At 49.3% G+C, this 25,616-nt stretch overlaps 2 long non-coding RNA genes across 4 annotated transcripts in view; one reads left to right on the forward strand and one right to left on the reverse strand.

The window, feature by feature from the left end:
• The first annotated feature begins 755 nt into the window (after positions 1 to 755).
• On the forward strand, positions 756 to 18,165 carry LOC103585350. Of its 2 annotated transcripts, none has more exons than XR_550070.1 (4): positions 756 to 1,369; positions 16,871 to 16,928; positions 17,637 to 17,744; positions 17,966 to 18,165. It is a non-coding gene; the product is annotated as an uncharacterized LOC103585350 (long non-coding RNA). The 2 variants fall into 2 exon arrangements; XR_550069.1 differs by lacking the exon at positions 756 to 1,369 and adding an exon at positions 15,515 to 15,589 and having other exon boundaries at positions 16,868 to 16,928.
• A 1,155-nt stretch (positions 18,166 to 19,320) lies between these two features.
• LOC103585351 overlaps positions 19,321 to 25,616 on the reverse strand; it is a 13,890-nt gene continuing 7,594 nt past the window's right edge. The window contains exons 2-4 of one of the 2 annotated variants that reach the window (XR_550072.1): positions 22,123 to 22,228; positions 21,211 to 21,275; positions 19,321 to 20,269 (exon numbers count right to left, since the gene is read on the reverse strand). This is a non-coding gene — a long non-coding RNA (uncharacterized LOC103585351). Of the gene's footprint in view, positions 20,721 to 21,210; positions 21,276 to 22,122; positions 22,229 to 25,616 lie in introns of both variants that reach the window. The other variant, XR_550071.1, reaches the window with a different exon arrangement.

A 25,616-nucleotide genomic window follows, 5' to 3' on the forward strand; every position in this document is an offset into this window, starting at 1 on the left:
CTCCGCCCGCCGCCGCCGCCGCCGAGGGGGAGAGGTCCTGCCGCTACAGCTGCTCGAGCTCCTGCGTTCCTCGGGGTCTGGAGCCGCCGCCTCGCCTCGCCGGCCCGCCTCAGCCGACGCCGACGCCTCCTCGCTTCCTCAGGGGCCGCAGCGGGCTCCGACTGCGCCACTCGCACCCCGCCTGGGCCGCGCTATACGTCAGCACGACTGAGGGCGTCAGCACGCAACCGCTCACCTCGCAAGGCCCGCCGGGAACCGTAGTACGCCCCGCGGTCTTGCGCGCAGGCGCCAAAGTCACAGCTTAAGAAGTATAGTTTCTTAAACTGCAAGGGAGGCTCAGCTCACTTGCCGAAGAACTACGAGTCCCGTCGGCCAGTGCGAAGAAAGGCGGGGGAGCGAACCAAACCCACAACGTATTCTGCAGGCCTTCCGCTGGGGGGAGGGGCACAAGGCTCAACGTCACATCGAGAGACGCCCGAGCGCATCTCGGCCTCCCGCCTTCGACACAGCGCATTCTGGGAGTTGTCGTTCAAGCGTGGCGCGGAACCCGGATGTAGCTTCGGCCCTGAGGCACGGCAACCATTTTGTCTCCCCATGTTGGGAGGCGATGGCTCGAACCCGGCGACCCCGCTGCTTCCATGTGACCGTGGCCGTGCAGCACTAGGCCTAACGTAGGCGGGAGCAGCCGCCTCAGACCCCTGCCAGCGGGCAGCCCTGGAGCCGCTGAGTCCACCCTCAGGCCCAGGGCCAGAAGCAAAGGCCAGACCAGCGCTCGTGGTGTTCGCAGCTCGGCTGAAGACCGGGCTGGTCGGGAAGGCTCGGCCCGGGGCATAGTTTTCTGATATCTTTGGGTGAGGCGACCAGGCAGGGATGAGATTTTCTTCTACAGAACCCGCAAAGTGTTACACGAAGGTGCATACACAGGAGGGCAGGAGAAAAACGTTTTAAGCCCTCTAAAATGTTTCACTTCTTGGTATCATGTTTCCTGTTAGTTTTTTCTCGTTCTGGGAAAAAACGTTTCTGGGCTTGAGCATCAGCCAGTCGTCCTCAGAGCAGCGTTGTAAGAAGGTGAACTTCTCACACCCGAGTTTAAATCTGGTCTGGCCGCTGGCTGTGGACCTTGGCCTTAAGCGTCCTGTTCATCTCCCGAGGCCTTGCTTCCTTACCCCGGACACAGCACCACTGAGCGGACTGCTGTGTGTTTGAATTGGAGGAATTATATTTGATATTAAGTTTTCTTTTTAACATGCTCGTGGAAGGATATACCAGTCTCAGATGCCGTCTTGAGGAGGAGCTCTGCCTTGCGGTTCCAGCGCCAGGGGCTGGTGCTAAGGCTGTCCTTGAACTCCTGCACCTCTACAGTAACGTGGTAGAGCCTTTTTGTCTTTCTGGGCTTGAGCTGATATTTCTGAGGGTGAAGGGTGGTGGTTTCTTTAAAGACCCCACCACATCCAGTGAGGTGCTGTCCTGTAACCAAATTCCCTGTGTTAATTGAGTATTTTATGCTAAATTCTGTATGTGAATCAAAACATTCAATGCTCATGACAATCCCTTGGGGTGGGTGTTAGTTTAGTTCTACAGCGCAATTTTCAAAATAAGGAAAGTAGCACTGAAACAATACTGTAATCGACAGATTTTATTGAAATGTTATCAACTGTTCCAGTAACATACTTTATAGCAAAGGAAATTAAAGATCACATATGCATTGCATTTGGTTGTCATGTCTTTTTAGGCTCCTTTAATGTGGAACAGTTCCTGACTCTTTCTTTGTAATTCATGACATTGACATTTTGAAGAATACAAGCCATTTATTTTTCAGAATGTCCCTCAATTTGGGTTTGTCTCATATCTCCTCATGATTAGATTCAGGTGATGCACTTTGACCAGGGAAGTAAAGCTGCGTTCTCAGTGCATCATGTGAAGAGGCCACATGCTGCCCAATAGTGCCGTTGCTGCCAATGCTGACTTTGATCATTTGGTTAAGAAAGGGTCTGTGGGGCCGGCCCGTGGCTCACTTGGGAGAGTGCGGTGCTGATAACACCAAGGCCATGGGTTCAGATCCCATATAGGGATGGCCGGTTAGCTCACTGGGTGAGCATGGTGCCGACAACACCAAGTCAAGGGTTAAGATCCCCTTACCGGTCATCTTTAAAAAAAAAAAAAAAGGGTCTGTGACATTATGATATATATATATATATATGTTGATTTTCATCCACAGTTCCTGGATCCCCAAGGCAGGACTCTAACTTTCCGCTGCCTCTCTATCTTGGAGCTGGCCATAAATTCTCTGACCTACTTTGTGTGATTGTAGATCATAAGACCCCCATTCCAGGAGGTCCTGCTCCATACCCAGGAGGAGGGAATGCTGCACATAGAGACGAAGACGAATCTAAACAAATAGGCCTTGCTGGCTTTCCCCACTCAGTCTGTTAGAATAAGATCATAGCCTTTTTTTTTTGGCAGTGGCCAGTGTGAGGATCTGAATCTTTGACCTTGGTGTTATTACATCATACCCTTTTTGTCCAGTTTCATTTTTACATAGTTGTCTATGTTTGAGTCATGCCTACATATGAAGCCTTCATTAAAAACCCAAGAGCACAGGGTTTGGGGAGCTTCCAAAGAGCTGATTAAATGGAAATTCTTGGAGGGTGGCTCACCTGGGGAGGGCATAGAAGCTCCACACTCATTCTTCCGTACCTTGGCCTATGCATCTCTTCATTGGTATCTTTAGTAATATTCTTTATAATAAACCAGTAAATGTAAGTAAGTGTTTCCCTGAGTTCTGTGAGCTACTCTAGCAAATTAATCAAACCCAAGGAGGGGGTCATGGGCACTCTGATTTATAGCAGGTCGGTCAGAAACAGGTAAAACAACCTGGGACTTGCGATTGGCATTGGAAGTGGGGAACAGTCTTGGGGACTAAGCCCTCAACCTGTGGGATCTGATGCTATGTTCAGGTAGATAGTGTCAGAGTTGAATTGGAAGATACCCCGCTGGTGTCCACTGCAGGACTGGTCTCTTGCTTAGGGTGTGGGAAGAAACCCCCACACATCTGGGGTCAGAAGGGTGTTGTGCGTGTGTAGTGGGAGAAGCTGAACTAAGTTTGTGTTTATTCCACACAGGGTCAACCAGACTTCTATGCTGTAAAATTTCTAATTTACCCTTTATAGTTTTGTCTTTTTTTTTTTTTTTTTTTCTAAAAGATGACCGGTAAGGGGATCTTAACCCTTGACTTGGTGTTGTCAGCACCACGCTCAGCCAGTGAGCGAACCGGCCATCCCTATGTGGGATCCGAACCGGGGCCTCGGTGTTATCAGCACCGCACTCTACCGAGTAAGCCACGGGCCGGCCCACCCTTTATAGTTTTGGGTTTTTCTTTTTTTTTTTTTTTTTCCTTTTTGTCTTTTTTACTGACCGGTAACGGGATTGCAACCCTCGGTATCGCACCCACTTCACGCTCAGCCAGTGAGCGGGAACCGGTCTCCACATGGGATCCGAACCCTCAGCGGGAGCGCCGCCGCACTCCCAAGTGGTACACTCTCCAGTGCGCCACCGGGCCGGCCCTAGTTTTGGGTTTTTCTAAAGTATGTGGTGGAAAATATATTTAAAAGCCAAGATCTGGACACTAGGTGTACTTATAGTTACTGTGGTGTCATTATTTCTAGGCTGTCCTGAAGTATAGAGCTGGGAAATGGCAGAGATATATATATCTGTGAAGTCACACTGATATCTCCAATTCGAATCTAATGCTGCAGGGTTTGTTCTGTCCTTTCCCCTCTCCATATTTTGTAACTCTCTTCTCCAATTGTGAGAAAGTTGGCTTTCATTTCCTTAATATATTTACTTATTTGCTCAATACTAGAATTACAAAAAGTGGCTTCAGAATTGTTCATCTTGGGAGGGGATGCACCACAGTATTTGTTCAGAGTTCTTTTTGTCTTTACCTGAGGGCTTATAGTCTTTTTTTTTTTTTTTTTTAAAGATGACCAGTAAGGGTATCTTAACTCTTGACTTAGTGTTGTCAGCACCACACTCTCCCACGTGAGCCACAGGCCAGCCCTGAGAGCATATATTCTAAATACTGTATTCGAGTTTTATTTCAGTTAGCTGGTTTTTTTGTTTTGTTTTGGTTTTTTTTGACCGGTAAGGGGATTGCAACCCTCGTCTCGGTGTCGTCCGCATCACACTCAGCCAGTGAACGCGCTGGCCATCCCCATATAGGATCCGAACCCACGGCTTCGGCGCTACCAGTGCCACACTCTCCCGAGTGAGCCACGGGGCCGGCCCCAGTTAGCTGGTTTTATTTTTTCTTAACCTTTGAGTGTGTTTATGTTATTCATGTGAAATATACTTTCATTCATTTATTTCTGTTTGTATTAAATTGTAGAATTCCTCGCATCATTATAAGTTTTACTTATTTCATTTTTTCAAATATATGAAACAATAACATGGTTCCAAAAGTCAGGTCTGTACAAAAAGGGTCTCTGTACAGAGAAGGGTCTTCTTCCCTACCCTGGTCTCTGCAATTCCTGTCCACTCCCTTTTGGTAACCACTCTCTGTCATCTCTGGTTTTTCTTTCCTAGGTTTCTTTTTGTTCAAATGAGGAAGTAAATGAATATTTTCTTAATTCCCTCTCTTACACAAAAGTAGCATACTGTAGACACACTCTCACACTTTACTTTTTGCACTTAGTAATGTATCCTGGAAATCAGTCACATCAGTTCATAGAGATGTGTGAATGCAGTACTATGTATTCAGCCACTCTTCTATGTAGGAGCATTTAAGTTGTTTATGATATTTTATAATTACAAACAAAGCTTCAGTAGGTAACCAAGTGTACATGTAATCTTGTGTTGTTGAGGGTGTATCTTCAGGATAAATTCCTAGAAGTGGGATTGCTGGGGCATAGGTAAAAACAAATGCAGTTTTGTTAATAATGCCAAATTCCTCTCAGAAAGAGTTGTACCAATTTGCATTCCCACTAGCAAAATATGAGTGCTTTCTTGCCCACAGCCTCACCCACAGAGCCAGGTGCTGTACTTGTGAATTTTTGCTAATGCAACAGACGAGGAAGGGTATTTCAGTGTAGTTTTTTGGTGGTAAAAATGTACATAACACAAAATTCACCATTTTAAATTGTATAATTCAGTGGCATTAAGTACATTTGCAATGTTGTGCAACCGTCACCAGTATCCATTTCCAGAAATTTTTTATTATCCCAAACAGAAACTCTGTACCCATTAAACAATAACTCCACATCTCTCTTCCTTGCCAAACCCCTGGTAACCTCTATTCTACTTTCTGTCTCTATGAATTTGCCTACTGTAGGTACCTCCCATGAGTGAAATCATACAATATTTCTCTGGCTTCTTTCACTTAGCATAATGTTTTCAAGGTTGATACATATTGTAGCATGTGTCAAAAGTTCATTCTTTTTTATAATATTCTGTTGTGTGGATATATACAACATAAGTTTCTGTGTGGACATATGTTTTCATTTCTCTTGGGCATATACCTAGAAGTAGAATTTCTGGGTCATATAATAATTCTATATTTAACATTTTGAGGGATTGTCAAACTGTTTTCCACAGGGGCTGTACCATTTTATATTCCCACCAGCAATGCATGAGGGTTCCAATTCTCTACATCCTCACCAACATTTATTATTTTCTGTATTTTTGGTAATAGGCATTTGTGTAAGGTATCTCACTGTGGTTTTGATTTACAGTTCCCTAATGACCGATGATGTTGAGCATATTTCTATGTGGCTTTTTTTTTTTTTTTTTTTTTTTTTTTTTTTTTTCCGTGTCCGGCAACGGATCGCAACCCTCAGTGTCACCCCCGTACCGGACCGGGACTGGCAACGGGATCGCAACCCTCAGCGTTGCCTCCGCGCCTCGCTCAGCCAGTGAGCGGGAACCGGTCTGTATGTGGGATCCGAACCCTCGGCGGGAGCGCCTCCGCGCTTCCCAAGCGGCGCACCAGCGCAGTGCGCCACCGGGCCGGCCCTCTATGTGGCTTTTGAACTTTTGTATATCTTCTTTAGAGAAATATCTGTTCAAGTCCTTTGTTCATTTTTCAATTGCATTGTTTGGGTTTTTGTTGTTGAGTTTTAAGTGTTCTTTATATATTCTGGATATTAATTCCTTATCAGATATATGGTTGGTAAATATTTTCTCCCAGTCTGTGGGTTGTCTTTTTTGATAGCATACTTTGATGCACAGAAGTTTCTTTTTTTTTTTTTTTTTTTAAAGATGACTGGTAAGGGGATCTTAACCCTTGGCTTGGTGTTGTCAGCACCACGCTCAGCCAGTGAGCGAACCGGCCATCCCTATATGGGATCCGAACCCAGGGCCTTGGTGTTATCAGCACCATACTCTCCCGAGTGAGCCACGGGCCGGCCCAGAAGTTTCTAATTTTAATGAAGTACAATTGATCTATCTTGGTGTAGTTTAAATTTGCATTTGTCTTATCATGACTGAGGTAAAACATAGATATATTTTTCCCTTACATAAATTGAGAATCTGGTTAAATTAAACAGGATATATAAAGTCATACGTTCTGAATAGTATACGTTAAGTATCAATTTCCCCATCTGCAAAGTGGAACATATGGAATCTGCTTTCGGAGGCCCCATGCAGGGTGACATTCTTTGATGTTAAATGCAAAAGCCTCTGGGAATCAGAAGAAAGATCGCTTTCTGATGGGATCCTAAAGAAAGCCTCCATGGAGAAGGCCAGATCCGCATGAAGCAGGCCTGGTTGGGATTTCAGGGGGCAAAGAGATGGGAGGCCCTTCCTAATGTCAAAGACATTACTCTGTATTACTCTGTTTCTGTTGCTTATAACAAGATACCTGAAACTGGGTAATTTACAAGAAAATGAAATTTATTGCCTACAGTTTCAGTGGCTGGGAAGTCCAAAGTCCAGGGAACACATCTGGTGAGGGTTTTCTTTGGTGGTGACTTTGCAGCAATGCAGAGGTCTCACATGGCAGAAAATGATGGAGCAGGGAGAGAGCTCCTCCTTCACTCTCTTTCTAATTATACATTCTGGCTTTACATCATGCCTTTTCTGCCATAACTCAAAGTAGGCTGTTGCAAGTAGCCATGAAGCTTCCTGAATGCTTTGCTGCTTAGAAATTTATTCTGCCAAATAGTCTGAGTCAGCACCTTTAAGTTTCTCATTCCATGGGCCGGCCCAGTGGCGCACTCGGTAGAGTACGGCGCTCCCACCGAGGGTTCGGATCCCATATAGAGACTGGTCTGCTCACTGGTTGAGCGCGGTGCGGGCTCGACACCGAGGGTTGCGATCCCATTGCCAGTCGCCGTACGGGCGCGACACCAAGGGTTGCGATCCCGTTACTGGTCACGAAAAAAGACAAAAAGGAAGAAAAAAAGTTTCTCATTCCGTAAAACTTGGGCAAAAACAAAGTGCCTCCAAGTTCCTTGCCAGTTCATAGCAAGGGAAATCTTTGCCCCAGTTTCCAAAAATCTTATTTCCATCTGAGACCTTCTTAGAATGGTCCTCACATTCCATATTTCCATAAGCATTCTGGTCACCACCATTTAACCAATCTCTAAAAGTTTCCCTGGATTTTTTGCCTCTAAACTTTCACCAACATCTAGGCTTTTTCTAGCCTGCTCCTTCAAATTCTTCCATCCTTTACCCATTACCCAGTTCCAAAGCCACTTTCACATATTCAAGTATCTGTTATAAACAACACCCCACTTCTCTGGTACCAATTGTCTGTATTAGTCCATTTCTGTTGCTTGTAATAAAAATACCTGGAACTGGGTAATTTGTAAGAAAACAAAATTTTATTGTTTACAGTTTCAAAGGGTGGGAAGTCCAAAGTCCAGGGAACACCTCTGGTGAGGGCTGTGTCCTGGTGGTGATGCTAGCAATCAGGGCATCACATTTTGAAATGGCAGAGCAGAGACAGAGAGCTTCCTGGTACACTCTCCTTTTAAAGCCCTCAGAACCACATCCCTGACCACCATTATTAAGCCATTCTCTACTGCATGGTCCTACAATCTAATCACCTCTTCAAGGCCCCACCTTTCAATTACCATAATAGGATTTCCCACCCTCAACAGTTACAGTGGGGATTAAGTTTGGGGGGACATTCAACCCAAGGCACATCCTCTCAGAACTTATGGCCACATGAGATCTGAGCAGAGGGCTTAGCATTGGCACAGGGAATAGAGAGGGGAGCAGTCTGCTGGGATCAGGTTGGGTGGGAAACTGTGTGGCTGAAGCCTGATCTCCATGATCAGGCTCAGTGAAGTCCAGTCCTTCTGGACTAACAGGGAAGAGCAGAGGATCAGGAGGGTGGCTGAGTCCCTGACACTCTTCACAGTTTAAAGTGAATTGGAAGGTCTCTCAGAAGCTATAACATCCCTTCAGTACCAGGATTACAGTATAGGTGCTTGATACCAGCTGCGTTACGATCCACCGGAGTGGAAAATCTCCCCATACCTGATTCACTAATACAAAGGGGCAGGGTAACCTCAGCTGTGTTGTCCCTCTCCAGTCACTTCCCCTTTCAGCGTCTGGAGACACGGGTATGAGCATACCTTTGGCACAACTTTATTTTTATTTATTTATTTTTTTTTTTTTTAAAGATGACCGGTAAGGGGATCTTAACACTTGGCTTGGTGTTGTCAGCACCACGCTCAGCCAGTGAGTGAACCAGCCATTCCTATATAGGATCTGAACCCATGGCCTTGGTGTCATCAGCACTGCACTCTCCTGAGTGAGCCCTGGGCTGGCCCTGGGCACAACTTTATAATGCAAAGCAAATGGGGAAAAAACCTAAATGCCCATCTGTAGGAAATGAGTTAAATTAATTATGAAATTAATTGTGAAACGGGCCTACCTGGATGATGAAATAATTAATTAACTAAGGAATTACTGAGCAAAGAGGAACTACTAATTCTCCTGGATCTCAAGGCACACATGTCAGGCAGCTGCGTTCTCATAGAGGTAGAGAGATAGGTGGATGCAGATATCCAGGGATGGGTGGGTGGTAGATGGATCCAGGCAGGGCCCACGTGTCCTGATGGCCTCCCTGTGCCAGCTCCCCTCTGTTCCACATCATCTGGTTTTTATGATCCAGGTTTGGTTCATGGACCGGGATATGACCCGCTTCCCCACAGCGTGGACAGCGCTGGGCACAGCACCTGCCCACGAGCCTTAGCATATCTTAGCTCTTAGGTTTAGGAGTTAGAGAGCAGCAGGCCCAGCTCCCTGTGGGCAGCTTTGCCTTATTCTGCTTGTCTCCAGTCAGAGCTAATTGTCCCAGAGCACAAATCGCCACCTACGGGCATGTCCACAAGGCACAGGGCCCACACTCATCCCCCCAGGTGCCCTGTGCAAGTGACCGCTGACCACAGCCCCAAGGGCTCTGGGCAGGGCTGGGTGTGGCAATATGCAAGGCCAAGAGAAAAAGGGCAAAGGACAGTTTGGTACTGAATGGTGTGCGGCTCGCCCAACACCCAGGAATGCATGCAATTTCACATGGCCCTGAAGAGGGGAACTTTCTATAACTGGAGGCCTACAGGAGTGGAAGGCTGGCATCGCAGGGAGAGGGGAGCCTGTGGGGTGGGGGAGGGAAGTGGGCTGAGATGCATCTGGGGGGTGAAAAGGCAGTCCCTTCCCTATGGGGCTCAGGGCCTGGCTGTCTCGGTGATCCCTGTGAATTGAAGGTGCCTCCACCCCTGCTACTATGCAGGGTCTAACAGGTGAGGTCTCCTGTGTCGGGCACCTACCTGAAACCTGGTATGCTGGTCCTGGCCTCCTGGGTCAGCTGCAGTGGTACACCTCCTCCACGTCCTCTTGCAGGACACACAGCCCCAATTCCCTTTCCTGGCCCCAACTTCTCTCCAGATCCATGCGGCTGATTTTGCCCTCCCAGGAATGCCCAGTGCAGAGGCCCCTCCAGGCGTACTCTGCCTGTGCTGAGGAGGATTCTCTGTTCCTTAGTGGTCCAGACTGCTGCCCCCTGGGAAGGCCAGCCCCACCACTACTGTTTGGTTACAGGCCAGTCTCTGTGTTTTATTAATTGGAAAATGCTCACATAGAACATGAATTCAAATGGTTCAAAACGGAAAAGAGTAAAGAGTGTGTAGGGAGAACTCTGGCTTCATCGCTTCTGACCCCTGATGCTTCACACACAATAGGTCGCCACCATGGTTAGTTTCTCCCACGCTTCATGCATCTTCTGATTGTCTGTGTGCCCTGCACCGGAGGCGGTACACCTGATCTGGAGCATGCTCAGGCCGGAACTTTGTGGTCACAGCGTAAATGCATTTATTTATGTGACAGGGTCACATTGTCCCACACTGCCGGCATACTGACCATGCTCCACCAGCAGTGCTGGATGCCAGGATGGGACCCCTTTGCCACCAGACTGTATTCTCTCACCGACGAGAAATGTTCTCTGTGGGTTTTAAGTTTGTGTTTCCCTATTATAAGTAAGCTTGAGCATCCTTTGTGTGTGAAGGGTGGTGTTTATTTCCTTTTCTGTGAACTGCCTGTTCAGATCCCATGTGAGTTTCCGATTACTGCTGTAACAACTTACAAACTGAGCGGCTTAAAACAACACAAACCTATTATCTTACAGTTTTGGAAGTCAGAAGTCCAACGGAGTCTCACTGGGCTGAAATCAAGGTGCTGGCAGGACCGGGTTGCTTCCTGGGGGCATCTGGGAGCCTTGTGCACACACCCCTGGGTTAATGGCTCTTTCCGTCTTCAAAGCCAGAGGTGGCGAGGTGTCTCTCATATTGTAGAGGATTGGAAATCTTCATCCTCATTTGATTTTTAGAACAGGGTTTTTAGGTAATGCATGTATGAGGCAAAGTCTCCGGCCAGGGGGCAAAAACCCACACGTAGCGTGGCAACAGCCCATATAGTCAATTCTAATCACTGCTTAGGTATGGGACTGTATACTTGAATGATTTTAGAGCTAACAGGTGGTTGTCATACCGATCCTGTTACGAGATTTTAAAGAATTGCTGAAAGGAAAAATGTGAAAAAATGTTTGCTAAGGGCAAGCTGTTGGTGGATACTTTAGAGACAATTATACTTAGATTTAATCATAAGAATGTAACTTTTGCTTAAATCATTTGGGGAGAGGTTATATTTTAGATAACGGTTGCAGTTTGACCAACTTATCTTTTCACAAATTGTACTTTGGAATGTCATGTTGTTAACTATACTGATATTACTAGTTTCCATTGTCTAAGCTATACTTAGCCATAGGTAACTTTTGTCACTCTGCTCATGTCTTTGTGTCCTTTTGAAATGATTGGATCAACTGATTTTTCTTTCTTTTTTTTTTTTTTTTAAAGATGACCGGTGAGGGGATCTTAACCCTTGGCTTGGTGTTGTCAGCACCACGCTCAGCCAGTGAGCGAACCGGCCATCCCTATGTGGGATCCGAACCCGGGGCCTTGGTGTTATCAGCACCGCACTCTCCCGAGTGAGCCACGGGCCGGCCCTAACCCCATTTTTTCTAGAATTATTCTTTCTGCCTATTTCTTAATAGGTTTGAGCTTTTTACTACTTAAAAAAGACTAAGCATATGGCAGGTGAGTCTGAACACATGATGTCTTTGTTGCATTTTTCTCATTCCGTGTAAGAGTATCTTAGATTGTTGTTAGGGTCATAGGAGTAAGAGAAGTGACCAGAGAACAGAGAGGAGAGAGCATCAGGCATTTTGCTGAGGTGCAATCCCTTCGGGCTTCTCATTGCATTCATGGTGCTTTGAGTAATCCTTTTTTTCATCTCCATTACACAGTGAGAAGTCTAACATCATATCATATCACCCTGACTCTGCCCTACCCTGTGCACATTTAGGACCCTTGTAATTACACTGGGCCCACCTGGGTGAACCAGGATCATCTCCCCATCTGAAAATCAGCTCACTTAGCAACCTCAGTTCTGCCTCCTATCTTAATTCCCCCCTGCCAAGTAGACTTGGGAATAGGAGTGGACATCATTGTGGGGGCCACGATTCTGCCTGCCACAGATCCTTTCACTATTTTGGGGGGGGGTCTTTGGTCTTCCTCTTATCCTTTTCCAGAAGGTCCCCTCATGTCAGGGAAATTGGGTCTGTTTGTAACGTGACTTGCAAATGTTTCTGTCCTGTTGACAGCATGTCTTTGCACCAATGTGTCTGTTATTTTCTTGCAGAATATTTTGATTTTTAACTAGTGAGATTGATCAGTCTGTCACTTTGTGACTTCTGACTTTGAAGCATGCTTAGGAAGGCCTTCCCCACTTCAGGCCTAGAAAGGAATTCATTCAGATTGTCCTCTACTATGTACAGCATCTTTGTTACATTTCAGTCTTTGGTCCATTGGGCAGTACCCTGGTAAGGTACGAGGAATAGGGCCAGGTTTTTCCAAACATTGCCTGATGTCTCATCACCTGGCTGAGCTTCTGGCTGCCCATGGGGTCACTTTAATGACCGAAGAGCCCCAGTAAGGCAAATTGGGGAATAAATCCCCTAACAGGGTTTATTTCCACCTCAAGATTGCAGGGTCATATGGCAGAGAGCAGATTTCAGACCCTCAGGGCAGTGGCCTGGTGGGCATCCTCCAAGGGGTAGATCTGGCCATGGGGGAGCAGCCAGACACACCTTCCCTGTTGGGGCACCCAGGTGGCACCCTGTTCTTCGTGGGCCCTGCAGGTGTGGCGATGGCAGAACCACGAAGGCCCAGGGGAGGAGCTCAGCTGTCCTATTAGGCATCATTAAAGCCTTATCTGGAGAAGCAGAGCCTCCCCTAAGATCAAATTAGCTGGAAGACTTTTTAGGAAGTTTAAAATTTTTTCTTAAGTAAGCTACACAATTACAGTTAAATCTTTTCTTCTCTCCTAACAACGCCATCTCACCCCACCCAAGTATTGGACCAAACACAGCTCCTGAATGAGGATTAATCTCCAGCAAAGATAATAACAAACTCTTCTTTTATTTATTTATTTATTTAAAGATGACCGGTAAGGGGATCTTAACACTTAGCTTGGTGTTGTCAGCACCACACTCAGCCAGTGAGCCAACCGGCCATCCCTATATAGGATCTGAACCTGTGGCCTTGGTGTTATCAGCACCACACTCTCCCAAGTGAGCCACAGGTTGGCCCAACAATTACAAACTCTTGCTTCTCTCATGGGAAAGAACTCTCAGGACTCCTCAGCCTCCATCACACTGCGGGGGTCAGGGGGTCCCAGACCTGGTGGGAGCAGTGCCTAGTGAGTCAAAGGGACCCTGTCCCCTGAAGCCCCCTCTGCAGCATGCCTGGCTCTCATATGAGCACTGCCACTGGCCTGTCCTGCTCTGAGTGCCCAGTGTCTACCTCTTGGCTTCCTCCTGCCAGCCCAGAGGTAGAGGGTGCCATCCCCAGGCCCTGTGGGAGGCAGGGCTCAGAGGGGCAACATCACTGCCCCGAGGCCACTGGCTGGTCACTGTAGAGGGTGGAGTGGGCAGTGTCTGGCCTGGAGCCTGTTCTCAGTGGGGTGGGGCCATCCTGAGGGTTCCTTCCAGCCCATCTGAGACCTCTGCTCACTGGCTGGATCTGTCCAAGCTCTGGGGCCACATAGGCACCCCCCAGCAGTGGCGTCTTTGTGAGAATTAGATAACAGTGCCCCTCCCTGGCTGTGTCCCAGCCATTTGCCAAGGCCCAGGACTTTGGAGTCTGGTCTGGACGTGGCCCTGCTGGGCCCAAGCCAGGCTCCCTCCCACAGTGGACAGCCCTCCCTGCATCTGCCTCCTTGGTCCGTGGGTTCCTCACCCTCACCTCCGGCCTCAGGCTAGGCCAGGAAGAGGAGGCCGTGGCATCCCACAGCATCCCCAGGTGGCTGGAGTGTCTCTGTGGACATAACAGCCCTAGCACCTATAGCCTGGCTTGTGGTATGAGGGGTAGCCACTGCGATCTCTGCTGCTGGGGTCACCTTTTACTTTGCAAAAGTGTCACCAGGAGGCTTCCTCCGCAGTGGAACTTACCTGGTAGAAGGTCGCCCTCAGGGTAGTGTGTGGAAGGAGCTGGCCTCTATGAAGACAGTGGGCACTGCCCAGGGCAGGGGCTTACAGGCTCCCTGCCCTGTGCCTCCGTCTGTGGCCTTCCCGGTCTCAGGGGTGGTTCCCCAATCTAGCTAACACTTATCTCTGCTGCTCTGGCCCCAGCCTGATCTCCAGGCCCCGTTGAGCCTCTGGCCTGGACTCTTGGTGGGGTCCCTGAGGTTTCCCCTTCCTGCTGCCCTTGGGTGAAAGAGAGCAGTGGGACCTCCTTCCCTGGGTCCCTGGGAAGCCCGACTCTGGCTCTGCCCTGGTGGTCCCCTATAGGGCCTATCCTTAAGATGTCCCCTGGCCACTGCCCTCCCAGGCCCAAGTCTCACCTCCGCCAGGAAGCCTTCCAGGATCGGTGGCGCCCAGGCTCTGAGCTTACCCAGAGGAAGCCTCTTCTGGCAGAAATGTCAGGTTCAGGGATTATGATGAGTATGGATGGGGCAGGGGCTATAGACTATGAGGCAGGGATGGAATACAGGGCCTTGAGTTGTAGCTGTGGTTACACAACAGGATCCGGGTTTGAAGAGGATCCAGGTCCTCTTCAAATGGCTCCAGGATGGGGAACATTATGGCAATCTTTGACCCCAATCCCTTTCACCCCCCGTCGCTACCTCTGCAATCTGTAGCCACATGGAAAGCCCACCCAGGGGCTAGTTCTCTCCCCCACCCTCAGATACAGTCCTTAGTTTTCTCAGAAACTAGGAGCATTTTATCTGCTTTTATTTCCAGAGCAGGTGAAAAATAGATGAAATGAAATTAACTAAGTGTTATAAAGGTAAGCTGAGGCATAATGACTTTAAAAAAAAAAAAAAAAGATGACTGGTAAGGGGATCTTAACCCTTGACTTGGTGTTGTCAGCACCACGCTCTCCCAAGTGAGCTAACCGGCCATCCCTATATAGGATCCGAACCCGTGGCCTTGGTGTTATCAGCACCGCACTCTCCCGAGTGAGCCGTGGGCCAGCCCCTCATAATAACATTTTTAAAGAGTTTATTTGAGCAAGCAGGGATTCAGGAATCCGGCAGCTCCAAAGTGGCAGTGGTTCAGGAGCTCCCCAGAGGGCGATCAGAAGAAAACAAAGACTATATCTGAGAGGTTACAGTTCTGCAGCCGCTGTGTTTGGTGTGCCTGGTTGGAAAGACCCTAGTTACAGAATCATAAGTTTGCTTCTGATTGGTTGGTTGGGCTTAAGTTCAGTTTTTCTTTAATATAAGCATTCACGAAAGATAGCTCAATTAAGTTTCAAACCCAGTAAGGGTGGGGTCACTTAGGAGGCCTAACTGGTTCTGTCCACTCAGGAATTCTTCAAGCCTGACCTCTGCTTTAATGTCCTTTAACATATAACAATGCAGAACGGAAGTGCAGGGCTCGCCCATGTCACATGTTTTCAGAGAAACCATTGCTTTTCTAATAAGTCAGCCCCGGAAAGGGATGGGAGGAGAGAGGAAGCAGACTATATAAAGCACCTCCCGGAACTAACCCGAGTTGGAGTCTAAGCAGAGCCCAGCTCCCAACCAGGTGAGGGTCGGGGGACCAGGGAGGAAGGGCTGTTCCACCAAGACGTGAGGGGTCCCACAGATAGGTCGTGATCAGACATGGGGCAGCAGGGTGAGTGTGGAAGAATTCAGGCATCTCTCGGGATGAAGGCTGAGGCTGGAGAGGCCTTTTCAGCCCAGGGGAGGCCTAGGTGGGGTAGGGGCCATTGTTGCAGGTAAGAATTAGACCTTCCTTCTAGAAAGGACAACAGGGGCGAAAGGCAAGGGCCAGGGTCAGCCACAGGATTTTGTGGCCGTGCAACATGAGACTTTGCAAGGGCTGGGGCTGAGGCGGGGACTGGAGAAGTGGGGCAGTGAGTGGTTAGGGGCTGGGCTGCCCCTTTCTCTGTGCCCAGCTCTCCCTGGGTGGCCCAGTCCCTCACCACACCGTCCCCTGCCCAAGGACAGGGCCCCCTTGTGCTTGTTCCACAGCAGGTTCTCAGGCCCCAGGGGTCCTGCCTCAGCTCTGTGGGAGCAGTTAGGTAGGGGTCAGGAGTCTGGGCAGCAGAGAAAGCAGGCTGAGGGACAAGGATGGGGGGTGCTGGAGGACATCCTCTGATGGACAGGGAGCAGAGGAGAGGGGTGAGGGACTAAGCCTGGGGTGGCTGAGGAGGATGTGCAAGGTGGCTGAGGAGGAGGGGGCAAGTTGCCACAAGAGCCTCTCCCAGGAGACAGGCTGTTTTCTGAGGTGGGTCAGGGGACAGGAAGCCAAAGAACTGAGGAGGCCCCAGGGACTGACCCCAGGGGATACGGTCATTGTCCCACTGCTGCGAGGATCCAACCAGGTCCAAAACTTGAAAGAGGTGTGACAGGAGGGGACCCTCGAGGACCACAGCCACCAGCAACATGAGGCCAAGAGTGTCTCCCTCCTCTCAGCTCCAAACTTGTGTGGCTGCCTCCCCTGTCAGAACCTTCTGGGCTGGGCAGAGACAAAGGATATGGGGGGGGGGGGTACATTGCAGTCTGCCTTGGAGGCTGGGAAGGTGGCCCTGGCAGAATTGGGGAGCCCAGGAAGCATGACCCCTAGCATGTGTCCTGAGGGGCATTCGAGCACTTTCTCCCAGGCCTGCAGAGCCAACCCTGGCCCAGCAGGACCCTCCCCACCCTTCCGGGAGTCCATGTACTCGCTTTTCTGGTCCCCGGCAACCCTGCCAGGTGTGATCCTCATGAGGTTGGAACCTGCCACGGTTTGGGGGATCCCAGGGGCTCCTGGGGGAAAGGATGTGTGTGGGATGGAAAATGACTTGAGCTTTCATCCCAGCAGGTGTGAGTTTGGTCATCCCAAAACGATGCCGGCAGGAAATCTCATTGCTCTCTCTGTGGTGAGTGTTCAAGATCCCACCTCCCATCAGCCAGGCCTGGCGACGTCCGGCCAGGGACAGGCTCAGGACCCTGGTCACTCTCCTATTGACTGGGGGGACCGAGGATGACTAAAGACCCCAGTGGGATGTGGGAGGGGTGGGGACTCAGCTGCTTCCCCTGGACTGAGGCCTAAGGATGCCTCAGACAGAGGAGTCCCCAGCCACAGGCCTGGAGTCCTCAGAGGAACTGAAGGACCCTCAACCTACAGCCTCCTGCCAGGGGTTGCAGGTTGCCTGGTTTCGTGTCAGAGGGACCCCATCTCCCAGAGCCTGGAACCTCTCTGCGGGGTGCCCGGCTTTCACTGTGAGGGTCCCCACTAGCCACTCCTGCTCTGAGTGCCCCACATGTCCTCCTGCCAGCCCAGGGGTGGAGTGTGTCATTCCCAGGCCTTGCAGGAGGCAGGGCTCAGAGGGGCTACCACACTGCCCTGAGGCCACCAGCTGGCCACTGCAGAGGGCTGAGGGGGCTGGGGGCTGGCTGGGAGCCTGCTCTTCCCACTGAGCTCAGTGCAGGGGGAGGGGGCATTTCCCAGGTCTTTGTGTTTTCCTCTGGTCCTTGCCCCAGTGTCTAGTGGAACCTTGAGCCCCACAGTCCCCTCTTGTCCCCATTCTGCTGTGCAGTGGGCATGAGGTCACGGAGGTCACCTGCCCCATTCTTCCCCCATCCAGACTCGAGAGTCTCTGCAGCTGCTCCTTTCAGGGCCCATTACCTGGCTTGTTGTGGGTGTGCTGGGTGTGGTGGCTATTGGCGTGATCACCTACTACGTGGTGAAAGAGGTCAGAAAGAGGCATCCTGTCCCCAGAATGGCACATAGGGAGGGCTTGGGCTGGGGGGTTCTGGGGGAGGGCGGTGGGCAGGAGTGAGGAGGAGGTCTGGAAGTGGTTGGGGGAGACTCGGGTCAAGTCTGGGAGAAAGTGCTGTGGCCTCTGCGTTGTCCTGAGGCCCAGCCCCTCCTCCCTAGCCTCCGGCTCTGCTGACCTCACCACTTGTTTTCCAGTTGAACAAGGGGACCTATAAAATCTACAAAACGGAGTGACAGGAATCCCCACCAGGCACCCAGTGGAGAGAAGGCTCCCACCCTCACCGGAATGTTTCAGGGCAGTATGCTACACGTGTTTTAAAATTTGAATGTGAGCAAAATAAATTTCTGGACAAAAAAATACAAATTAATTAAACACAATGATTTGAGCACCTACAGTGTTCCTGACTCTTCTCTAGAACCAGGCTCTGAATTCAAGCATTCTGGACCTTCCCCAGAGCTGCCTGGCCTGGGCCCTCTCCCACACCAGGTGGACTCTCTCCTGGGGCCTCCAATCCCTCAGGCCTCACAGCCCTGGGCCCCCTCAGCCTGGAAAACGAGCCACAGACCTGAACACTAGGTGGGGTCCCAGGGTTTCTCCTGCCCTTGGCCTAAAAGGGGTCAGTGGGACCTCCCCCTGGGCCCCTAGGGAGCCGGGGAAGCCCTGACACTCCCTACAGAGGCCTGCAGGACAGTTCTCTGGGTGGCCTTGGACCGACCCTGTTCCCATTTGTTTTATCTAACTGTCTATCTATCTATCTATAGATATATAGTTTGTGGTTTTTGGTGGCTGGCCTGTCTGGGAATCTGAAGGAATAACTAGAACGTGCTGAAACACAGCGTCCTGAATAGGGAGGGGCTGCAGGGACAGCCAGGCTCGTTCCTGTCTCCTCTGGAAGCACGATGTCCTTCAATGCTTTCCTGGAGTCTTGGGACTCCTGAGGTCTATAATTGGCGGCAGGCTGCCCTTTGGGTTCCCTCAGCTGTGGTGCAAGTGGGGCACAGACAGCTTTCCTGAGCCGTGGGAGACCCGCTCAGTGTGGATCAGGGGCTTCTGCTGTCCCTTGCTGCCCACCTGTAAATAGTGAAACCACTTCATGTAACTTGGTGTGAACGAGGCTGTTCTCTGTTGCTGAGCTCAGGTGTCAGTGACTGGATCCCCTGTTCCTGGTGGAGGTGGCTGGACTCCTGTTCCTGGTGGTCGGCACACTGAGGACCTCTGCTGTCCTCCATGCAATGGAGTCCCCCCTCGAGACTGGGTGTGAGTGATCCTGCTTCCCAGGGCCTGTCTCCAAGAGGCCTCAGGCCCAGCGGGATCCTCCCCAGTATCCCCAGGAAACCTCCCAGGACTGTGCTTGGGACGTTGCCGAGAACAGTGGCTCCAGGGTTCTGCTGAGGATGGCGTGGGTCAAGTTCTTGGTGGGCAGGGAAGGAGTAATCCTGACCGAAACTTGTGGCATCCCCTGAGCTCCTTGTGGGTGGACTGGAGGGCGATTCCAGGGAACCTCAACTGTTGTGAGGCTGCTGCACGGAAAAGGAACCAGAACACCCAATTGAGAATTTAAAAGGGGGGTTTTATTGGCCGGCTGGCAACTGTTCCACCACAGGAAGTCTTGGAAGGAAGCAGCCTTGAGTTTAAGTTTAAGGGGTCTTTAAAAGGCACATAGTCACACAGGCAAAAAATCATATAGTCACATACTTACAGTTATCATATAGTTACACACATACACGCTGGGGAGGCCTAGCACAAGCTGGTAACAGAAGCTGAAAGAAGCCAGTTAATCACTTAGGGACAGCAAAAATTTTCACAGGGTGGTTTTCTTCTTAGGTTGTCTAGATACATCCAGATATAGCTCTTGGTGTTGTCAGTCAGGGACAGCATAGGCGGGAAACAGCAAAGGCAGGCAGAACCTAAAATTTGTCTAAGTACAGGACAATTTTTAACCTTCAATTTTCACCACAGGTGTTGGGGGGCTTTCAAACAAGAACATTTTCAAACAGTAAAAATGGCATAAGCTACATCAATCTACCTCATCACACAACCCCTCCCCCAGCCCTCTGGGTGCCGCCCCTGCTGGAGGAGATGAGGAAGAAAACACAAAGTCACCCCCCCTTAAACAGGAAGTCAAGGGCCCTCAGAGTCCCTCGAAAGGCAAAAGCCTTGGGCTTCCCCAACATGGCCTCATTCTCTGAGAACTGTCACTGTATGTAAGGAAACATTGGTTTTTTGGAGGCGAGTGTTTTGGAAGCTGGCAAGTACAGGGATCCGAACTCTTGAACTTGGTGTTCTCAGCACCACACTCTAACCAAGTGAGCCACGGGCCGGCCCTCCTGTATCTTCTTTTTTTTAAAATTGATTCTACATTATCCTTTTTTGCAGTGTTTACATTATGACCTATCCCCAAAATATCCACATTTCAGGAGGACCCAGTGCATTCGGACCCAGGTGTGCAAGTCGCCCTCTGGTGGCTGGATTTTGTCCTGCAGGGTTTCTAAGAAGGGCTGGGGGGTAACCACAGTCCAGTATTACCCCCCCACCCCCCACACACCTCCCAGCACTACCTGCTGACTTCACACTTTAATGACACCACCCTGCCCTGAGCTCTGCGGCTGGCCCTCCACCTTCATGCGTGGAGTTGGCCTGGTGGGGTCTGAGGCCAGGCTGATCCCCCCTGGTGTGTGACTTGATTCCTCTGCTCTGGGGGAAGGTTGACCAGATGACACGTGACTCCCATCCAGACTTGGGAACTCAGCATCTCAAAGATGCTGGTGCAGTGTGTGTGTCCCAGAGCTGAGCCCCAAGTGACAGGGACAGGGTGGGGTTGGAGAGGGATTGTGAGCTGAGGAACAGACCCAGAGGTTCACATTGCAGTTTGCCTGGGCAGAGGGCAGGAGCCTGGGATAAGCTGGCCTCAGCTTACTTTTCTGTTGCTTTGAGTCAGAAGAGGTCGCCCTGAGGACCAGGAGACACAATAGGCCCTTGGCTTCTGGAATCTTGTGCTCTGCCAGTGTTCCTTGCTCTCTGACCCCATCCTGTCCATCCCTTTTGGACCTCCCTCCTCCCTCCCATTTCATATATGTGGGCAGACCACAGGGCTCCAACCCTGGCCCTTGCTCACTCCTCCTCCCTGGGGACCCATCAGCTCTATCACGGCCACAGCTCCACCTTCCAGCCCAGGTCATGTTTATACTCAAGCCCACCTGCCCCACTGCCCAGAAGTCTCCACTTTGGAGTCCCACATTCAGGCCTCAGGTGTGAGTTCACTTCCCTACACACCCCCACTCCCAACGTAGTGGTCCCCTTACCCGTGATGGTCAACATTGTCCCTTTATCCCCACCCAAGCCCAGCTTCACCCTGACTCCTTCTAACCCTTTCACCTCCCCTGACACAGTAGTTTGCCCTCCCCATGCACGTCCCCCAGCACGGACAGTCCCCCCTCACCTTCACTGGTGACCTTTTTTCCAGTCTTCATCACCCCCTCTGTTCACCACCCTTTGTCTGTGGATCTGCAAAGGCCACAGCAATTCTTAAGACGCTGCCCGGGCTTCAGGATAAAATCTGACCCCCTCCAGTGCTGGACACTCTAATCCAATGAGGCCTGCCTGGCCCGTGACCTCCAGCGCCAGATGTGCGCAGCCCTTCATGGTTCTGTTCTCTGCCCGGCTGCCCCCATCCCGCTGGGCGCCACATGGCTGACTTGTACTAATCCTTTAGATCCCAGCTTTGTCTCTCCCCTCCAGGAAGCACCTCAGGCTGAAGAGCTGCCCTTCCTCCCAGGTGTGGAAATGCTCAGAGACCACCCAAGTGAGAACAAGCAAGGCTATTGATTTGGAGCTTGCTATGGCAGGAGAGTCAGTCACCGTCTCTTGTGTTGGGCAGAGACTCAAGGTGGGCAGAAGCCTTCTCCTTGTGGAAGCCCAGGCTTGGGGAGGCTGGAGGCAGCTCCCTAGGAGGGGGCATCCTATGTGATTGGTTTGAGGAGCACGTTTGGCTTTCCCTGGTTGGTCCCGAGTTGGAAATGGGGGGAGATTTGCAGTCACTGACTGTTCTGGGCCAAACGCTGCAGAGGTTGTGGTCTGGCTTCCAGGGCTGGTTGTTCCATGGCTTGTGGGTGGGAATTCTCTTGTGGTCTGACCACTGTCTGTTTGTATATTTGCTCTCTCCCAGGCAAGGCTCCCCACTTGCTGCCACTCCTTCCCTCCCCATCCCCATCATAACAGTAGACACTAAACTCAGCGTCTTGATGTCTGGACCCTTTCCTGGTCCTCTGCTGTCTGCCCAGCGCCCAGGACAGGCCCAGGCACGCGGCAGGAGCTCACAGGAACCGGTGGGGTAAATGAGGGACCAGATTACCTTCAAGGAGAGAGGGCTGCCAAGTCACCTCCAGGCTCTGGCTCCAGCATCCTGGGCTGCATGGTTTTTAAACCGCTTGGCTCTCTGGCAGCAATCACCCGTAAGACTGCAAAAGAGAAGTGCACTGAAAGAATGGGGCAAAATACAAAAATTGCCTCAGATCAGGGCCGGCCCGTGGCTCACTCGGTAGAGTGCGGTGCTGATAACACCAAGGCTCCGGGTTCGGATCCCGCGTGGGGATGGCCGGTTCGCTCACTGCCTGAGCGTGGTGCTGACAACACCAAGTCAAGGGTTAAGATCCCCTTACCGGTCATCTTTTAAAAAAAAAAAAAAAAAAATTGCCTCAGATCAGGCCACGGGCTAGCTGAGGAAAGTGACGTGGGGAGACTCTGCAACCCAAAGGGGATGCAGGTCCCTGCAGGGAGGGAGATGGCGGGAGGAGAAGAAATGGCAGTGGAAGCTGGGTTGAGGGTGGGAGTGGGGAGCCGGGCCCAGGAAGGACAGGGCTGGGTGTATGTGTCAGTTGTTTTTTGACAATGCTACTGTCAGCTCTAAACCCGTTGGAGGCCTCACCCGCCACGGCAGTTTATGTGGCTTTTGCAGCCTGGAAAGAAAAGCACTTTCCAGAATTTTGCATGTGTAGATCTTAGCGGTTTAACAAACAGATGAAATCGTCATTTTGCCAGAAAAAGTAGATCCTGTAAACATTTCAAACAAGAGAAATTTACAAAGTGTAAAGTAAAAGCACAGGGCTAGCCGGTTATTCAGAGGGTAGAGCGTGGTGCTGATAACACTAAGGTCCAGGGTTTGATCACTGTACCAGTCAGCTGCCAAAAAGAGAGAGAGAGAGAGAGAGAGAAAATTAAAGTAAAAGCATGATCTTTGGGTCTCATCACCCCTAATTACAGTCCTTACTGCCAGTAAATTGTACCACAATCTTCCAGGTGTGCTTGATAAAGAGATAATTCAAAATGGGCGTATGAGTTTCCTGTGGCTGTCATACCAAATTATCACAAATTTGGTGGCTCTGAACAACAGAAATTTATTCTTTCTCATTTCTAGAGTTCAGAAATTCAAAATCAAGGTGTCAGAAGGGTCGTGGTCCTTTACAGCCTTTAGAGGGGAATCCTTCCTTGTCTCTTCCAGCTTCTGGAGTCTGCCGGCAATCCTTAGCTAGTAGCTGCGTCACTCCATCCTGCCTCTGTTGTCACATGGCCTTCTCCTCTGTGTCTGTATGTGTGTCTGTGTTCCCATCTCCTTTCCTTTCTCTTACAAAGATACCAGTCCTTGCAATTAGGGCCCACTCTGGATCGATGATAATCTCATCTTGAGATCCTTTCCTAATTATGTCTACAGAGAAGCTATTTCCAAATAAGGTCCCATTCATAGCCACTGGGGAATAGGACTTGAACATAGGGGGACACAATCATATATTTTCTTACACACGAGGCAGATCATACTATAGACATGTGTGTTTCAGTGATAAAAAATGAAAAACAGGACAGATATCTCTAACCACAAACTAGAATTTTTTGACTTTTAATTTTAAACTAATTATAGATTTACAGAAAAGTGGCCCCAAAAGTATAGAGATTTCTCTGATATCCTTCACCCAGCTTTCCCTAAAGTTACCATCTTCCATAACCATAGTACACATATCAAGCCCAGGAAATTAACATGGATATAATACAATTAACTAAACTCTGAAACTCCTGACCTTACTCGTTTCAGCATTTTTTCTACTAGTTTCCTTCTCTGGTCCAGGCTCTAGTCCAGGATCCCAAATGCATTCATTTGCCATGTGATGGAGTTTGGATGTGTTGTCCCTGCCAAAATTCATGTGGAAATCTGATCCCCAATGTGGCAGTGCTGGAAGCTGTTTGAGTCATGGGGGCGGATCCCTCATGAATTGATTGATGTTCTCCATGGGGGAAGAGGGGTAGTGAGTGAGTTCTCACTCTATTCCTGCTAGAGCTGGTTGCTTAAAAGACCCTGGCACCTCCCCTCTCTCTCTCTCTTGCTTCCTCTCACCATGTGATCTGTTTGCACCCACCCGCTCCCTGCCACTTTCCACCATGAGTAGAAGCAGCCTGAGGCCCACGCCAGATGCAGCTGTCCCAGAATCGTAAGCCAAATAAACCTCTTTTCTTTATAAATTACCCAGTCTCAGGTATTCTGTTATAGCAACACAAAACGGACTAAGACACCATGTCTCCTTGGTCTCCCCCAGTCCATGACAACAAACTAGAAAATTTTTACAGCCATTAGTAATTTAAAATGTACGTATAATCCAAATACTCATCAGTCCTACTTTATTTTAAAAATATGAACTAGAAAATTGAATGATGTGTGGCCTCATCTGCCAAGAGTTGGGCTGAAATTTCAATCTGTTAAAAAAAAAAAAGATTCAAGCTATATTTATTCCAGGATTGAAACTGAATACTTGGGGAATGAGAATGCCTTTGTGTGGATATGTGAGCCTGGATTTAAGGCACATTTATAATTTGAATCTGACCACACACTCACAAACTCACTAGAGTAAAAATTTCTTTGTCACCCATAGAAAGGCCATCACTTTTTCAATACTTAAAACATATGATTGAAAAATGTACTCACGGGCCGGCCCGTGGCTCACTCGGGAGAGTGCGGTGCTGGTAACACCAAGGCCCCGGGTTCGGATCCCATATATGGATGGCCGGTTCGCTCACTGGCTGAGCGTGGTGCTGACAACACCAAGTCAAGGGTTAAGATCCCCTTACCGGTCATCTTTTAAAAAAAAAAAAAAAAAAAAAAAAAAGAAAAATGTACTCACAATGGAGCCACAGAATGGGGTCAGTATAAATTCAAAATATATCAGTGACTTTTTTCAAGTACTTAACAACTAGCTTAACAATTGACAAGTAGCTTAAAAAATTAGTGATTTTAGTGTAAAAGAGGTTATAAAAATATACAGAAAACCTATGTCTAGCATCAAGAAACAAAAGATATTTTAGGGGCCGGCCCGTGGCTCACTCGGGAGAGTGTGGTGCTGACAACACCAAGGCCACGGGTTCGGATCCCATATAGGGATGGCCGGTTTGCTCACTGGGTGAGCGTGGTGCTGACAACACCAAGCCAAGGGTTAAGATCCCCTTACTGGTCATCTTTTAAAAAAAAAAAAAAAAGATATTTTAGTAACTTTTTGGGACTTAAAATGAATTACTTGGAAAAATGAAATTATGGGTGTCCAAATCTTTTTTGAGAGGGCGATTGTAATATATTTGCTACTTGGCCATTCATCTCTTCCTCTTTTTTTTTTTTTTTTTTTAAAGACGACCAGTAAGGGAATCTTAACCCTTGACTTGGTGTTGTCAGCACTACGCTCAGCCAGTGAGCCACAGGCCAGCCCCCTCTTCCTCTTTTTTAATTGAGATTTAATTCACACTCCATAAAACTCTCCATTTTAGAGTATACAATTGTGTAGCTTTTTATATATATATATATATATATATATA

Source organism: Galeopterus variegatus, unplaced genomic scaffold, assembly GCF_000696425.1.
Source record: "Galeopterus variegatus unplaced genomic scaffold, G_variegatus-3.0.2 Scaffold233, whole genome shotgun sequence".
Taxonomy (NCBI): domain Eukaryota; kingdom Metazoa; phylum Chordata; class Mammalia; order Dermoptera; family Cynocephalidae; genus Galeopterus; species Galeopterus variegatus.